This window comes from Canis aureus, chromosome 17 (assembly GCF_053574225.1).
Source record: "Canis aureus isolate CA01 chromosome 17, VMU_Caureus_v.1.0, whole genome shotgun sequence".
NCBI classification, from domain to species: domain Eukaryota; kingdom Metazoa; phylum Chordata; class Mammalia; order Carnivora; family Canidae; genus Canis; species Canis aureus.
In genome coordinates, this window is record NC_135627.1 from 36,154,375 (window position 1) to 36,173,565 (window position 19,191).

At 32.6% G+C, this 19,191-nt stretch overlaps 2 long non-coding RNA genes across 3 annotated transcripts in view; one reads left to right on the forward strand and one right to left on the reverse strand.

The window, feature by feature from the left end:
* Positions 1-15,420, forward strand: part of LOC144287526 (uncharacterized) — a 117,349-nt gene extending 101,929 nt beyond the window's left edge. For both annotated transcript variants that reach the window (XR_013355309.1, XR_013355310.1), the window contains one exon: positions 15,254-15,420. This is a non-coding gene — a long non-coding RNA (uncharacterized LOC144287526). The remainder of the gene's footprint in view (positions 1-15,253) is intronic.
* On the reverse strand, positions 9,010-18,408 carry LOC144287527 (uncharacterized). Its single transcript, XR_013355311.1, has 3 exons — positions 18,179-18,408; positions 14,725-14,819; positions 9,010-9,143 (listed from the first exon to the last, which is right to left on the reverse strand). It is a non-coding gene; the product is annotated as an uncharacterized LOC144287527 (long non-coding RNA).
* Positions 18,409-19,191: the final 783 nt, after the last annotated feature.

Sequence of the window (19,191 nt, forward strand, 5' to 3'; positions counted from 1 at the left end):
ATAAGATAGACGGTGTTTGATAGAAAGACCACTTTTTAAAGATAATGCAGTTTTTGCTTTTAGCAGCTGAGGTCTAGTTGGATAGAAATATCTAAACACATGATATGTATGGTAAAATGAGGATAGTGATAGGGATATGATAATGATGTAAAACTGAAGCTATTACATAGAGATTATAAAATATTTTCACATACTTAAAATATTTGTTAGCTATCAATATGAACCTTGATTTTAGCTTTAATTTTAAAATAATTTTCTATTAAAATTTGCATGATAGATCAATATCATTTGATTATCTCAAAACTCATGCTGGGCAAATATATTGATCCAAATTTTATAATTGATAGAGTACACGACTTGTTCAAATCATATGGGCGGTAGGTTGATGTTTCTGCATATAAACTTAGATCTGATTAATTAAAAGCTATTTTCTTATAAAATGCAAAAAACATATTAACATACAGAGTGTATAGAAACAACTATTATGAGAGATGGCAGTTTTGTACGGATTAAATAAATTCTGACACTTGTCTTAGAAGAGAGGAAGATACTATCATGTTAGGTTATGAAATGTTCCTTTAGGTATCAATATACAGGGAGCTCATAATTAATATCTTTTTATATAAAGGAAATATAAAATAAATTAGAAGTCCTTAGATATTTTTAAGTATAATTATATCCAATCAGAAGTTATTTGCAACTGCTTCTTGTTTTTAACTAAATTGTAAGATGAAGACCCTTAAAATGTGCCCACTTCTAGGCAAAAATTTGTAATTTTGTAAATAAATATTTCAAGTCATTCCATTATAAAAAACATTATTGGTTAGACCAGTTTTGCTCAAATTGAAATAAGTGTTCTTTTACCTAATTAAAATAGTTGATTTTCAATATAAAAATAAATGAAAAGAGCTTTCACCAAGAGGCACTCACTTAAAATAGTTTTGTGGAGTTAAGTGTGTCCATTTAAAGAAACACTGAAATAAAAGTATAACCTTAATTCTAAGGCATAGCCAAAGGCTAAGAAAAGAAAAGTTTAGTAAATGACTCTTATTAATCTAGCTTTAAAATGGATGAATAATATGTTACAACCTCTCTGACATATGGTGAGGTTTGCAGCAAGTTTGGCATAATGGTTTCACTTAATAAACACCTGATTAGCATTGTTTAACAGGTTTGGAGTGCATGAAAACAGTCAAATAGCAACATTCTGTCTAGTTAATTCCTCATTAGCAGACTCACAGTCACTGCATTTGACAGATTGTATACCAGTCTTGACACAAGGTGACCTCTTGCTTGGACCTGTTCATCACCTTCAGTCTGTCATAAATGAAGTCAGTATAAATGTCAGAGTGAATGTGACATCACCAGAGACTTCATCTGATGCCTTGAAGGTTATTATTTTCCCAATATTATTATTGTAGACACAGTGAAAATAGATGTAGCTACAAACATAAATGAGAATGATAAACCAGAAAAAAGTATATATATGAAAGCTTTTGATTAATATATTATTATAAGTTATGTGACCCGTATATAAAATTCAGCAGTATTATTTCAGTTTCTTGACATCAATGTTATTTTGTAAATAATGTTTGAACTACAACCTAAATTGACAGTGGGTTTGGAGTTTAGAAGATGAATAGTAAGCTCAACTAATTTTTAATAATGTTCTTTCTATTTAATATACCATAGCAATATCTTTTCTCCATAGTCTTCTTTTTTTTTAATGAAAGAAAACCAAACATTGAAATAAGGTTGAAGAATTGATCTGGATTAAAAACTAAATATGAAGAAAGCTTTTAAGGAACATGTTTTACGAGAAAAATCTTTGATTGTTAGATCATTGTAAATTCAACATTTCAATGAGAAAATTCTCCAAATTCCGAGGAAATACTCATTTACCATTTTTGTCATCTTTGATAAATTATCTCTACTAAAGAGCCCCTTTTGAATCACAAAATCAATTATACAATTGTACAACATTTATATTCTTCTCCTTGACAAGAAGAAATTGAACCGGTTTCAATTTATCTGAACAAAGCCTTGATTAATGCAATGTTATTATAAACAAAACAAAATAGGTATAATGCATTCTTGCTTTTTCCATCCCTTTGTAAATATTTATATTACTCTAAAACTTAAAACCTAAAATGTCTTAAAATCAGAGGGTACATATTGCAAAGAAAGAAAATAATCATTTGATAAAGGCCAATTTTAGTGCATAGAAAGAATTATGTTCCCTATTGATTTGGAACTTTTTTTAAGTTATCAAAAAAATTAAAAATCTTGTTTTCTTTGTAAGAAACAACTTTTAAGGCATGGACATTAACAAGACAAATTTTAAAAACCTTATATTTTGTAGAGATTATTTTATTTATTTTTTATTTTTTTTAATAAATATATATATATATTTTAATTCTTATTTATTTATGATAGTCACAGAGAGAGAAAGAGAGGCAGAAACATAGGCAGAGGGAGAAGCAGGCTCCATGCACCGGGAGCCCGACGTGGGATTCGATCCCGGGTCTCCAGGATCGTGCCCTGGGCCAAAGGCAGGCGCCAAACCGCAGCGCCACCCAGGGATCCCTGTAGAGATTATTTTAAATTATATTTTACATGAAGGCTTTTTCTAGCCTTATGCTTACAATTTTAAATAAAACGGTTATAATTATAATTACTTATAATAATTAAGATAAACAGTTGCTGAGTATCTTTTATATCCTCTTTTATTGTGTGTGTCTTATTTAATTAGATATATTTTCTGATGCACTAATTTTGAGGAATTTAGCAAAGGAATCACAGTAACCAAGGAAGATAATTCCAAGAATGTATGAAGAAATTGGGAGTTAGTCTAACTCACTTTAGGTTTGAATTGATTCCATACATCAGTTTTTCCTTGTAAGCTAGGCCTTTAATACCTTACCATATCAAATCTTGGTATAGATCTTGAGGTCTTCAACAGGGGAGGAAAGTGAAGATCAAAAAAATTAAGCAGCTTGCCCAAAGTCCTGCAGCTAGTAAATAAGAAGTTGAGATTTTAAACTGAGCTCTGTTATTTCAAGTCATAGCTACAGTACACCTAGTCATTGGTACCATCCTGTTACAACTCCATGACACATTGCTTCCACATCTCCTTCATAGCTCATTCTGTGCTACAAATTTTTTGTCTGTTTACTGTATATTTTTCTTTCAATAGTAGTCTCTCTATAATTGCTTCTTTGCTAGGTTTATATGCATAAAAATATATATAGTATAAATGTAGATTTATTTTCTAAATTTTATATGTATAAAATATATATAAAATATAAATGTAGATTTATTTTCTAAATTTAATTTCTAAATTTTATGTTTTTATCTTATTTATAATTTATAAATGTCTTCCATTGAATCAACATCTTTCATTGTCATAATTAATTAGGTGTAGTCCATTTTCCTTTTATCCCCAAACTAATTGCAAGTGATTCAATATACTGGTATACAATTTTCTTAATAATCTATGATTTATCACTTCAGGGGCAGCTGATCTATAAATGCTCATTTTTTCAAGTACAATATTCCCTTATCTGCCTTTGTCAAATGTCATTCTTGAATGCTTTTCATTATTTTCTAATTGTCCAAATGTATTTTGTACATTTTTATTGTCAAAGGTTTACCTGAAGCAGGGAGTTCAGAATATGAAGCAATGCAGATCCATTAATAATTTTATACACCGGCTTTATTAATTGTCTTTATTATCATGTTAGTAGTTATTTCCTAAAAATCAAGAGAAATTTATACTTAAAAATCTCTTAAAACTCACCTTTTAAATGCTTCCCCAAATTCTTGTGAAATTGAATGAAAATAGGCAAATCCCCTTTTGTATTTGTTATAAGAAATGAACATTTTAAAAATAGAACTTCAAGAATTGGCCTCATTGTGCTGATACTAGCCAGAAGCTTAAGGGGAAGAGAGCAAACTGTCTTGTTGATATTAAGTAAATTTTCTTAGAGATAATCTACTGTATTGGTTTCCATCATTATAGTCCTTGTCATAGCTTCATTTACTTTGGAACTTTGGATGACAATATTTAAGAATTAAGCACAAACCAAAATAAACAGACATCCCCCCTAAAATAAAACCACACAAACCTTTTTGGTAAAATTACTCTCTGCTTTCCCTTATTTTTCAGGAAAACTTGAGAGGCCACCCCTGACCTAGAGAAGATAGCCACTCCTGTCCCCTAACTTTGTATAAACTCAGAGTTATTTTATATATCTGGAACTATTCATTCCAGAATAACAATAAAATCTCAAGCTTGTTTTAGACTATAGGCTTGTTCCTTATTTCTTCCAGTCATTATTCTGGTATTTTTGGTGTATCTGATCCATGTTTCTTGTGCTGATCAGATCTGGGCAGAATTAATCAAATATCTTGGTCCGTTCTTAGTCTCCCTCTCTATTCTCTTTCCTTCTTACTTTTTTTTCTTTGTGTTTTTTATCTTCCTTGTAAAATTAGAGGCTATGCTATGGAATTACTTTGATTTTTTTCCCCCTTGAGTTCAGTATTAGGACCTGTATATAAACTGGAATGCATATTGTTGCTTTAATCACTAAATTAAATTTTATTTAAAATGCTCACTTTGCTTATTTTCTTAGGTATCATTTAGTTAAATTAGGGCCCCAGAACGTTTTTATGAAGCTTGCATCTCCTCAATTTATGGGCTGACTAAATACAAACCATTGGATTTCCGTTTGCCAAGAAATTACATAGGACTTCAGTAGTTGCTTTAGGAAAATTGCACAAAACATTTGCGAAATTTGGATGATTCACATGTTTGAAAAATACTAAGTTCAAAAAATTTTGGCAGAGACGTATGTGGAAAGGCCTTTGAAATGAGGTGAACCATTTCTGAATCTTATGATTGTACAGACTGAGCCATTTATGGCAGGATGTGTATAATGCATCATGAGTATTATGAAATATTACTCATTTCTAATTCATTACAAAAATACTTTCCTAAACTTGCATATGTGATGGATGGCAAGAAACCAGGTATTCACATCTAATTATAAAGGTTTTTCTTTGTGCTAAAATGGACTCTATTTATCTATCAGTGCAATCAATCCATGCATTTTTCTTTATGTCTGTCACCGTACTACCTAAGCACTTAGCAAAGAGATTAAATTAGCCAAAAAGTGTGGAGTGGGATGTTTTCCTTGTCTTTACTACATTTATCTAAGCCAACCTAAAGCTAAGCAGACTGTGACTAATATTGGAAGCCTTATTCTTATCGCAGACAGAGTTGTTTTCATTCTTGTTATTATTAATTGGTTGAATGCCAACAATATATTCAGCACAGGACATAATTGCACAATATGTTCTTTTTCCTCCAACCTAGAAAGGAATCAACTGCTTTCATCTACTAACACTGATGCCAGAGTGACGAATGCCTCTTGATAACCCCAGTTTCCTATTTTGCCTCTCTTCGTGGACCTACTTCCCTCACCAGTTTCTTTACAAAAGAAACCCATTAGTTGTTTCTTAATTTTATTAGCAAAAGATTTTAGGGGGAAAACACATAACTATTCTCTTTTTCTAATTATATTTTAATTTTTCAGGGCTTTTAAAAATTATTTTTAATTTCATAATTGAACATAGAGTGTTATTAGTATTAGGTATAGAATATAGTGATTCAACAATTCTGTACATTACTCAGTGTCAAATGTTGAGGCATAAAGAGCAAATATATTTGTCTGAAGGTAATATGCGCTTGCAGTTTCTAGTCATACATGTCTGAAAAAACATTAATATACGTATTTAACTCTTAAAGTGTATCTATGATATATGTTAAAAAGGTATAGATTATGGATACAAATTTCATTTCTGATACCCCATACATACCATAAGATCTTCAGAGATCAATGTTCATATATCCCTTTTTCTCAAAGAAGTTATTATTATTAATATTTTATATATTTCACTCTGATTCTGTGTTCATACTCTAAGAAAGAAAAGGCTATTTTTATTTCTTTTGGTTTAGTTTCAGAGCTGCTTTCCTGGAAGGACTCATGGGTTTTTGATTTTTGTCTTTACATTTAAGCTATGTAACTTCTTGAGAATTGTATTTATTACATGTAAAACAGATTTGTTAAAAGTAGGAAAAATGTATTACATTTGTTTCATTTATATACACAAATATTACTTTAAACAATTTCATATCGACTGTACATGGTCCTGGCCCTTAGTAAATTGAAATTTTACTTTCCTTCTACATATTAAATTTAGTCCAGTGGAAATTCAGGCTGGATGGATTCACAGGGAGTCAGTGGCTACCAAATTTAGGAGATGGGAACTATGAATAGGATCAGAAAGGCAAACTTTACATTAGATAGAAACTCATGAGTCAGGAAGATACTCCTGAAGATTTGGCTCCAGTGATACCCTGGTACAGTACAGGACCTGGAAGAGGCCCCATAAAGGAATTGGTGCAATAGCATATATTATTGAGCAAAACAAAATTTCTAATTTTAATATATTGTAGTGACTTGAAGATGGAGCACAAAGGAGGAACTGAGTGAAAACATTCAATGAGAGTTTTATAATAGGAAATCTGTAAAAGAAACTATAATATATGACAGAAAATATAAAGTAATATAAAATTACTAATTGCCATAGAAGTTCAAGAAGAACATAAATCACTTAGCTGGCATAATCATAGAACTCATCTACTTAAACTGGGCTGATAGGAAGAAATGAGTTTTAGCAAGTAATAATGTTTGTAACTTTCTATGACTGCAATAAAATTGATTTTTAGGTGAAATTTTCCTAAGATTGCAAAGATAATTCTCTAGCTTAAAGTAGGAATAACAAAATCATGTAAAAAACTTAATTTGGGGAAGAAAATCTACTCAGTGTTTTTTGCAGGTAAACAGGAATTAGAATCTAAAGGATGCCAAAATATAAATCTTTCATATCTCCATATTTTATATAAATTTCAGCATTTCACACAACTTCTGAATCATTGAGACATCAAAATATAAAAAAATAGCATTTCTTATCTATTTCAGTACTTAGATCAGTTTTATTTTCTATAAGTTCTTTAACTGAAGTAGAAGTTTAATCATCAGAAGTTTTATGCTTGGAGTCCTAGTATCCTTCTTCAGAAATTGTTTTATTATACTTCTATTTTATAGTATTTTTTAGTAGAGGGGAAACCAAGGAACATGAGCATTAGATTAATGTTAAGTGCTTAGAAATTCTGGTTTATAAATCTTAAATTTTTAAAAGCATTAGAAGTTTATCATGATCATTCAAATCTTGGGCAGATGCAGAGGTCATAAGAGAGAGACTCTTTCCCACAAAACTATGAAGAAACCCAGACGGAAGATGATCTGTCATCTTTGACTTCTAAAACATGATGGTCATCTACCAATTTGCCAATTACCAGATTGGAAAAAAAGAGGATTTTAGGGTAGTTTTATGGGCCAGGCCCTGCTGTGGTACACATCACTTTCGTTCCTGTCGTTCCTGCTCCTTAAGGCTAAGAGGTCAGTCACATGTCTATACCTGCACGTTTGGCTTAGAAATAGGGCTAGCTGGGTATTCAAGTTGAAGGGGAAAAAATGTAGATTTTGTGACAACAAGCATTCTCTTTTTCCGGCCACTTTCATGATTACTAAAATATATGCCTAGTTTCCCACACAGAAAAATCAATTACCTAGTCTCTGAGGAAGTTAATACAAAGTGAATAACTGCATACAGCTCAAAATCCAGAATCTCCATAATTCCTCATGGCTGAAGATCCATAAACTAGACCAGTTACCTGCCACCATTTCCCTCCTAACACACAACTGAGGAACAAATATGGAAAAGTGCATACACAGTAAACTATATGTGTTCCATTTTGAAACAAGGAATAATAAGAGTCATAAAATTGTGCTGGACACATAGCCTCCTGGCATTGTGAAGACCTTTTCTTTCCCAGAGAACATTCCTTTGTTGTACCCAGATTCTGCTGTAGTATAAACTCTCTTACCAGTTTTTCTCTTTTGTCCCCTAGTTCCTGCCTACTGGGAGGTCCTATCTCATCCATTGCCTCCTAACAGCCACATCTGACGTAGGTACTGGGCATGTGTTCTCCTTGAGGGCCTCACAGCTTACATGATCTGCTTTCTTCTGATGAGAGTTTGCAAATCAAAACTTGATTTGCCCACACAGGCTTTCTCAGCACACAGTCAAGGAAATACATTCCACCCCCAGTAACTGGAATGCTTTTGACCAATTTGCTTCAAGGCAGTTCCTGGACCTATGAACAGACCCAAAGCATTTTACTTAGCCTCGTTCTTAAATATGACTTCTTTGCTTCTCTCTCTCTCCTCATCCTGGTGAAACATGGGTAAGAGATTTTAATGGGAAGTTACCAATTTCCACTAAGCATCTGATCTTTGCTCAAGGGGTGGATTCCTGTTTACTTTTTAAGTTGAGAGGTCTTTATGGAATTTGTCACAAATCTTCTTTAGACTTATATCCTACTATTTAGAATCCAGAGCTGCTGATTCTTCTAACCCTGAGAGTTTCCAGTTTTGTGACTATTCTTTGTTCCCTTTAATTTTTGTTTGCAATCTGGTCAATTCTTTTTTTTTTTTTTAAATCATTTCTTTCTTGCAATATTTTGCTAAAAACAAGAAAGAATGATATATAATACCATTTTGACTCTTACGAACATTTTCCTCTAGAGCCGCAGGTTTGGTAAGTACTTGTCCTTCTTTCAAATTGTTAGTAGCAATAGTTACACCAGATGTTATGCAAAAGTACAGCAAACCCCTCAAGCTTTCCAGTCTACTATGTGATCTTGTTGTCTGCTGTCTGCCTTTCAAAATACAACATAATTCAACATTGATTGTTTTTACAACAATATATTCTATTTAAGGTACAAACTTCTGTATCAGTCAAAATAATGATAGCAATTCTTACATATAATAGGTAAAAATAATAGCTCAAATATTGTGAGTTTATTTCTTGCTGATATAATAGTTCTAAGTGAGCAAAAAAGACAGCAAGGCCAGGCAATTCTCCTCCACACTATCAATCAGGAACTTACGAAGGTTAGGCCATTTCCAACATTTGTCTTCATATTTTATTTTGGTAATCTTTACAGCAGCCAGCTGGAAAGGAAACAGAGCATGGATAAGAACATAGGGAAATCTGTGGTAGCCCTGAAATTGGTATACATCACTTTTCACAGTATTGGCTAGATCTCAGGCACATGGTCATACTTTACCACCAGTGACTCTGGAAAATGTAGTCTAGCTCTGTCCCCTGGCAAAATTTGTGATCAGTCTTAGATATATGGTGAATTAAGTGAAACTTGGACTTTAGCCTGTCTGCCAACAACTTATTTCATAATAAATCTGTGAATTATAAAACTCAAAAGCAAAATAAATACCTTGTAGTAGACCATATCAAGTAGTTATACTCACTAGTTTGTGGAACTATACAAAAATTATCAGTCTTATTTCCAAATTATTGTATAAATGTGGTAGCACGCTCTGTCATTTCCATCAGCACATTATAAAACATCAATAAACAGTGATTCAATGGTAGATTGCAGTAACTTCCAGGCCTCTAGCACTTTAGGTTTTACTACTCCCTGAAATAATTGAAACTTACTGAAGTAAAGTGTATTGGCTTTCTGTTCAAGTATCATCATCAACTTTTGAACATATCCATATTTCCTTAGGAAGAAACCTCTTCCTTCTCAAGCTCCTTAGGTGTATAGGCTGAAAAAATTATTCTTTAATATGTGGTCCTTTTATTGCAGGGAGAGCATTGCCTATAATTTTAAGATAGTTGAATAGATTGCAATTTCAATTTAGATATTAGAGGAAAACCTTCATTATAGCAATGAACTCTCATTCTGTTGGTATAAAGGATGTCCCTGACAAATTATACTTTTTCCTCCATTAAAATGATTCTGAAAACTTCCAGACTGGTGGAAAGTACTATTCTGTTGCAGTTGATATGAAATGGGCTTTTTAAAGTGCCATTTTTCTGCTTAACAAAATCAATAGTCTTTATTATATACAATAAGCATAACCTGCTGCCATTTCCCAGATCAATAAAATCTCCTCTTCCTTTTTGATATTCAAGTGCCTTAGAGACAATGTAGCCATTTGAATATTAATTCTGCTAGTGGAGCCTATGTCTTTATTAACTCTTAAGTCAGCAACCTGTATCTAAATTTCTATTGAAAGTAAAATGGCAAGCCTATTTGGGAAAAAAAAAGTTATAGATATTAAATATTTACCATGTTCACTTGATCCAAAGCTGTGTGTGTGTGTGTGTGTGTGTGTGTGTGTGTGTGTGTGTATTTTGAGATCATTATAGAGGTTCTACTTGTTCATAATCAGAAGTGGTATTCCTGGTTGCCTGCTTTGGACATGATAATCAACCACCCCTTCATTTAGATTAACTAAACAAAATGCATTCTGGATTCATTACTTTTTCCTCTTAAAGATCATTTCTTAATTACAGCTTCTATGTCACTGTCACAGAGTAGGGTACACTATGGACAATACTAATATGTGAATTCAAAACACTTGCTAGCTTCATTCAGGTCAGAGAAAAACTCCATTGCTTTGTTTTTCTCTTATTTACAGAGCTCACCAGCTTATTTATATTGTTTGGATTTCAAAAAGCAGGATGTGTGTTAAGTTAAAGGAATTAGCTAAATATATTCTATTAAAATACTACGCAGGATTTCTCACTCATGTTTCCTCAAAGAAACCATTTGGTCTTTGCAGCATATATGTATTCTTGAATTCTTTTATGCTGGAATACTTTCTTTCTTAGCAAGATTCCAAATTCACTCATTTGAAATGTATCTGATGTGTAAGTATATGACATTTAAAATTAAATGTGTTGTTTTTTAGGTCTGATAAATAATGTAAAAAAGCAGTCTAGTAAATTCAATGTGTAGATGAATAAAGTGAGATATATAGGGACTAGGCGACTTATTGATGATCAGTTACTTTAGAAGACAAGGACTAGAAAATATTTCCTCTGTATCTCAAGCTGATACATTTTATATCATCAGATATATTTTTTATGGAAAACATATTCACCATATAGAAAATAACCCTTCTCTAGAAATGTATTGTTGAACATTCCTGTTCAAGTTTAGAGCCACCTGACAGATGGACACAGGAAATAGATTACTGGATGTAGAATTACTAGCATTACAATAAATTCAAGTTGGATATATGTTTTTATATGGATTTAAATGAGTTAATAATTTCCTTGGCTCCTAAATAATATTTTCTTACCAAATATGGCATTAGTGTCTACATTTTAACATCATAATTTTCATTTTATAAAGAATCAAAGTATGGTAATGAAGCTTTCAACTAAAGAGCCTTTTGAAGTGTGGGGAGGGAATATTTGACGTCTCAGTTACTCAGGGATGCTATTGTTACTTAATATCTGAGTGCTGAGTGATAATGTCCTCTAGTGCTTGAGTCATTCCCGTATATAAATAAGATACTAGTTGAGAACCAGCTGTGAAAGGAAGCAGCTTTTTTTTTTTTTTTTTGAAATGCTCACTTAAGGCCAGAGTGAGGAAGTCATATGTTAGGCCTATCCACTCGGGGCAGAGTACAAAGGTAGGTGCTCCCTATCTCATGGCAGGGAGATCCAAAATGATGAGAAAGACATGAGTGGAAATGAGAGTATCTGCCCATGCCCCCAAATTCACCAGTCAGGTCATGAATATACGACTGGAAGCTCTGTTGTTCGTCCTCTGGAGAACAGTGGAAAGAAGTAGCTTTTTATATTTGTCTTTTCTTCATTCTTTTTTCACCCTTTTTCTTTTTTTCCTAGTCCCTCCCTGTCTTGCCCTATCTCTCCATTTTAGTGATCATAAAATATTTGTTCTTATGAGGAATTGCAAAATAAATAAGCTATCATAGATTTGTTAACCTTAACCATGATTGATATTTCTGGGGGCCTATATTGGTGATGCCTTAGCCATTTGCTAATCTTCAGTACCATAGCACTGGAGAATAAAGATTTAAACTATATCATTAACAAACATAAGGAGAAATGGACAATATAAGAAGGGAAAGAGACAATTATTGAATATCTTTAAATGCCTTTATATTTTGTAAGGTGAAAATGGAAATCTGAACTTGTATATCGCATTTAGGTGAGCCACAAAAAAAGCATTAGAGACAATGTATCAAATATTCATTGAATGTAGGGTATCACTGCCATGCAATAAGCATGTATGATAAATTGACAAAAGAAAGCACATGCTTCGGGATCCCTGGGTGGCGCAGCGGTTTGGCGCCTTCTTTGGCTCAGGGCGCGATCCTGGAGACCCGGGATCGAATCCCACATCAGGCTCCCGGTGCATGGAGCCTGCTTCTGTCTCTGTCTGTGTCTCTGCCTCTCTCTTTCTCTCTGTATGCCTATCATAAGTAAAGTTAGAAAAAAAAAAAAGCGCATGCTTATGCATGCGATATGATTGAGAGAAACTAAGTTTATTAGTACTATTGTAATAGGTTAGATTGTGTCTCTAGTCTTTATTTGGTTCTATCATTCGCTTTACCATTACCATTAAATATGAAAACCCCACCAGAACAAATGTTCCTGAGTACATAATCAAAAAGTTTTATTTCATTTTAGTCTCTGAACAGAAGCCACCATGATTTCACTGAAACAAGTATTAGCACCCTTTTAAGCATGTTAAGGAGAACAAGAAAAAAAAATCCTGAACTTCCACCTAAGTGTTCCATTATTGTCCAATTGTGGAAGTCTAAAAGGTAAAAGTACTTCTTTATAAACTTGAATGAACCTTGTTCTAAAGAATCAGTAGAGGAGGAAGTTGCAAAAGAATTTTCTTCAGAGTATTGCAAAAATTTGAATCTCCTTAATATTGTTAAGCTTTATAAATTAGATAGTGATAAATAGTGTGTGTGTGTGTGTGTGTGTGTGTGTGGCCTCATTTAATCCACAGAATAGTTGGAGGCAGAGGTTGTTATCTCCACTTACAGAGAAGAATCTAAGAGTCATAGAGTTTAAATAATTTTCTTAGTGTCATTAAAATAGTCAGTATTGAAGAGAGAAATCTAATCCAAGTTTATCTGATTCCAAAGTCAGAATTCCTAGCTGTTTTCCACTGACCTCTGTAGCCTAAAACTGAAGAAGCCTTGAATAATAGTTATTAGGCAGATATGAATACAAAAAGTAAAGCTAATTTTCAGAATAGTATTTCTTATTTTTATGGGGAACAAAACAAAGGAAACATGTATTTGATATCTGGGGTGGGGGAGAGACAAACAACTACTCCTATTGATATGGTATGTAAGTTCCTTATTCTACCTTCTTATAGGTAAAATAACATTTCCTTTAAAATATAACCTATAAATTTTCATTGGAAATTAGGGTCAAGACAATATATTTTTCTATTAATTTCAGTATCTATGATTATTCATTATTAAAGCTAAAGATAATTCTTGTTAATTCATAGTACATCTAATTCTATGAATGAGTTATACTATTTCATCTACAATGAAATTAATGATTGGTATTTTTTTGCATTTTAATAACTACTTTTAGTTTGATAAAAAAAATAAAATTGCCTTTCATTATATCTCCTCTGCCATACCTCTATTTCAATAATAAATCTATTTTGCAATCACAATTTTTCAAGTTTGGAACATTGATTTGTTCAGCTAACCACGTATTCAAGTAATTGTGAAAAGAAGAGAAACACATCAGTATAAGTTTTGTAAAAACAGATATTAACAATGTGGACTGATTTTGCTAACAATATGCTATGCTATACTGTTAAGTATGATATAATTTACTAACATGTGCTCTTGAGCTGTAGAGAGAGGAAAAAAGAGCCAATACATGTACCTTTTCTGATCTGAGAACTGCATGTATACTATTTTAACTCTTACAATACTCCTAGGGAAATGATTATTAGTGTTTTCTTAGAAGTAGAAAGTGAATTAATATTTAACTTACCTAAAAGGCAATGATGGAAAGTATTGACAGTAGAATTGGAACAGTTAGGCTAAGCCTTTCGAACTTGTTCACTATATTACATCAATTGTACCCTTCTTCCCAACTTCCCTGTCCTCCTCACCTCCATAATTGGGCCTTTCTTAAAATCCGTATATCAAATAAATTAAAGTGTGGCCTTAGGAATCAAATAGACCTGGGGATGAATTTCAGATGCAACTAGCTGTGCAACTTTGGGAGAAACCATTTAACCGTTCATAGTCTTAGCTTTCATACTAGTAAAATAATGACAGTAATAACTACTAAAGAGCATCATTCTGTGTATTAAGGATAATAAATATAAAGCACTTTTATTTTTCTCTACATTTTTGGTATTTAATAAATTATGTTGAATATGTTAATGTAGGGTAAAACAAGAGAATTGATTTTTAAAAAAGGACAACTGTTGTATCACAGTTCATTGCAGTAATTGAAACAACAGTGAAACAACTCTAGATATTTTGGGTGGAATGGAAGTTAAAATGGGGTATTTGGTTGCTTACAAAATTTTTAGAGGGGTTAGAAAAAAAATACATTTAAGCATACCCTGCAGTCAAGGGGCTGAGCTACCAGAATTGATGTTGCAGTTGTCACTAATCCCATCCTTGAATTGACTTCCTCTTAACACTGAGACTCCACTACTCATAATTTGGAACACAGAATATGGCCATTCCTCACCCATTCCTCCATGATCTCATTTGCTAGAATAGCTGTTGGAAGGCGCCTGGCCTCAGCTTTACTACTGTCTTCAATTCTGTCTTACTTGGAGAAACCTAACAACAGGAGAAGACAAGGAAAAAAGGATACATTAGTGAAGTAGCAATGACCAAAAGATAGGTGGTAGACCTGAGGATACTATTAGGTTAGGTTTACAATTTCATCAAACCTAATCTTAAAGCTATTGGTAGTATTGTCTCACTTCTTATTTCTAATTGTTACTTCCCCAAACTCCAACTATGTGTTTATACATTGACTGCAATGGAAGTCTTTAACAGGTTGTTGATAAGTGTGTCATATTCAAATTTTCTAATAGTGAGAGCTGAATTTTCGATGGCTCACACCTCTGTGTATTTTAACTTAAAAAATAATTTGTCTATTGTCATATATTGCCAAATCACAAATCAGATTAGAGCAAAGCATGACTACTTCAAACAAACAAACAAAAATTGTACTTGTTATTCTTTAAGTTAATTTGTTTCTTTTCCAGAATCGGAAATGTATGTCTGGGTAGCCAGAATGGCTGGCTCAGTGGTTTAGCACTGCCTTCAGCCCAGGGCCTGATCCTGGAGTCCCGGAATTGAGTCCTGCACCGGGCTTCCTGCATGGAGCCTGCTTCTCCCTCTGCCTGTGTCTCTGTCTCTGTCTCTTTCTCTCTCTGTGTGTCTCATGAATAAATAAATAAACCTAAAAAAAAAAAAAGAAAAAGAAATGTATGTCTTTTTGTGATTCTTTTTTAAGGCAAAAGTTCTTTTAGTAGGGACAAGCTCCGACGATATTCATTTCATCATGATTACATTTTTTGTTCAGAATCTTAACAGCTTACAGGAACACCAAAGTCTTTGCAATTTAGTTTGCAGATATCACTATGTATTAATGATTGCCTTTTTTTATATTTTGTTCTTTTTCAAGGTATTAAAGCAGTCAGAAGTACGTTCTGTTTAGGTTTTCATTTCTAAGACCTAAGAGAGGTATAATCAACGGAGATATTTTTGTTCTATCTGAAAAAATGCATGTTGTTAAGCCTAAACATAGGTGATTGTGCTTTGATGCCATGGAAATATAAAATAAAGTGAGATATCAATATTTATAAAGCAAACACCTTGAGAAAAATAATCCTGAAAAATGTTGAGGTTATTTGACTAATTTTGACAATTTGTCCTTTGAATTGTCTTTCCTTCTTGTTGATGGTCAGCACTTTTTCTGGACTGCTAACACAAGGGATTCTTTTAAATATCTTTTGCAGCCACTTTTCACAACTTAAGTCAATTACACTTAACCATTTAGTTTTTAGTAAAGAGAGATATAAGCCTTAAATACCTTTACTCAAGGATTGGTGATGCTAATTTCCTTTTTTTTTTTTTTTTTCTTTTCTCCTTCCTCCTCCTCCATCACCATCTTAATAGGTACTGTTTGAATACTCACTATTAAGTCAGGAACTAAACACAAATTTTGTTCAATTCTCACAACAAACCATGATTTTATTTTCCCCCTTTTAATGATGAAGAAACTGAGTCATGACTTTCCTTCACTAGATTTATTTCCTCATTTTCATACATACACTGCTTAAGATAAATCATCTTAAAAAAAAAAAAAAAAAAAGGATAACTCCCTTGAACCATATTTCCCACTGTTTCCTCTGCTGATAGATTTTACCAGAGAGAACTGTAAGGAATATTCCTCAAAGACCGCTCTTTTTTCCCATTTCAGTTTGAATAAAAATGAAATGTGTTACCTTGAGGATAAGGCCCATTGGAATCCACATGTTAAACACTACAACCGTGTGTGCTGACACATATTAAATGTTTACTGCAAGTCAGAATTGTCCTCTTCACTGCTGTTTGATCACAGCATGTTTTTTTACCTCCTCTTTCCCATGCCCTCTTCTGGCCACATTGGCCTTCCTCTGTCTCTCTTAAATACCCAGCTCCTTTCTCTGAGCACTTTTATATCTCAATTCCCTGCACCTGAGATGTCATTCAGCAATTTACACATTTTTGCTCATGACTGCTTTCTGTCTTGGCTTAATGGTAACTTCTGCAGAGGCCATCTCTGTTTGCTCTCTCTGTCCAAACTCTACCTTGTTACAATGTTTTGTTTTCACAGTACCTTTCCCACTACTGATGTTATCTTATTATTTTATGTTACCCGTCTCCCTTGGTTATTATGGAAGTTCCATAGGAGAAGAGACTATATAGTACAATATTGAACAATACACAGAATTTTTTTTAGTCTAATGGCATATTTCACCATTAAGTATATAATTATCCAAAAATATTTCTTTTGATTTTTATAGAATTCAAAGGAAATAATTCTGTTTGATATCAAATAAATACGATGTTATTTTGTTTTGTGTATTGTACTCATATACATATACATGGAAGAAACCATGCCAAGACACTTTATCTTCATTTTTTTTTTTAAGAAAAAGAGTACATACAAGCAAGGGTGGGGGTTGGGAGAAGTAAGCAGGCTCCACACCCAACACAGAGCATGATATGGGGCTCAGTCTCACACTCTTATATCATGACCTTGAGCTGAAATCAAGAGTCAGATGCTTAACCTACTGAGCCACCCAGGCGTCCCTTATCCTCAAATTGTACCTTCCAATTTCTATTGCAACATTCACCATAGGGCATTATATCTTTTTTTTTCCCCCTCAAAGTGTGAGGTTCATCTTCTGCTACAGATTTTGCCCAAACACACTTTTATCTATGAAGCTGATGCATGTGACTATATAAATTGATTAGAGTACAAAATTAGAAAATTATAAACATAAAGAGCTATAAACTAGTATAATATTTAAGTGATATAATCATTACAATTATACTCTCTGGAAACTGGGTTATAGGGTTAATGTTATGACTATTGAAATAGAAACTGGCACAATATTCATTTGTTCATTAATTAGAAGTAGAAACTTAACATGCAACTGCAGTTTACAATCATTTTAATAGATTGCATGTTAAGGCAGGAGCTTTAGGGTTCTTTTGTAACTATTTTGCCTGAAATTTTGAAAAGCAATTACTATGAACATTGTAATCGTAATCCATATCAACTTTCCTGTAGGTAATTGTTTTTGCCTTTGAATTTATAAAGCATCTTTAAGAATTGTAAAAATTTATATACATGCCACTCTATTCATCCTTTTGGAACTCTATAGATAGTCTTCTATTTATTTCCTTTGAATACACAAGTGAACTTTTCAAAGCATTCTTTTGTAACATGCTAAAATTTGTTTTAACTTTTTGTTGATAAACAACTAAATGTTTCATGAGCATGCAGTATATAGCATTTTATATCTACTTTTAGGGTGTCAATAGCATTTATTTTACAAGACAAAATTTTGCAGCCACCATTTTTATTACAAAAGTGGGAATGAAAATTTTACCATTATTTTGTTTTATTGCCTTACCTTGAAGATAGTATTAGGCTTAACTCCTTGAAGGTCTTCAATAAAGACTTGCAAAAGGAGGAGGTTCTTTGCCTTTCAAGCAAACCAACACAATAAGTTTTAAGTGTTCGCCAAGGTATAAATAAATATTCCACAGGAGAAGTAAAGTTCTTAGTTATAACTGCAGGTACTCAAATGTTCTCATAAACAGCCAAATTCCTCAGGGACTGTCCTTGTAAATATTAGGCTCTGCAAACAGCACCTTAAGAAATTGATGTATAAGTTTCGTTCTCTGGAAAACTATTCAATATAAATCTTATACCACCAGTCTAAACAGACTACATTTTTGTTGGACTTAATAATCTCTAAATTGATACCTGTATTGAAGGTCACCATAATTGTACAAAGTTGGACATTTATTTATAAAATTCCTTAGACTAATTAATTTTAAACAAGCAACCATAAAATAAGTGTATTTATATAATATAGTAGTAGTAATTCAGTCTAGGTCTTAAAAGTATATAAATGTTTCAAGAAAAAAATGCCTACCATGTACTTTTTCTCACCCTAGATTACCTAGATAATTACTAGTTTATAAACTTTCATGGTAGGGGGGACAAAATTTTCCTCCAAATGGAAATAAATCAATGTTATTTTAGTAAATGTTATTCTAATTTTCAGTTTCAGTATGAATGGTTTTGGCATTATATTAAAATTAAATTTAAGTTTTAAGCTAGAAACTTTTTCTGGAAGTCCATGGTCATCCATCTTGAACTCCAAGCATGTAGGAAGACATAGGTAGAAGTATATTAAATCTGACAAATGACCTCCCATGTGCAAAGGAGGAAATAAAGATTCATTCTCCGTGTTTGTGAGATCATTTTGATGAAGGAAAGGCTAATTGAGGATGACATACATTCTAAATCTAATTCAAATCAGCATTTTTACATGAAGACTCATCACATTTCCAATGGTACACGCTACCATAAAACAGCTTAGTAAAGACATTTTGAATTTGATTCTTAGAATTTTTT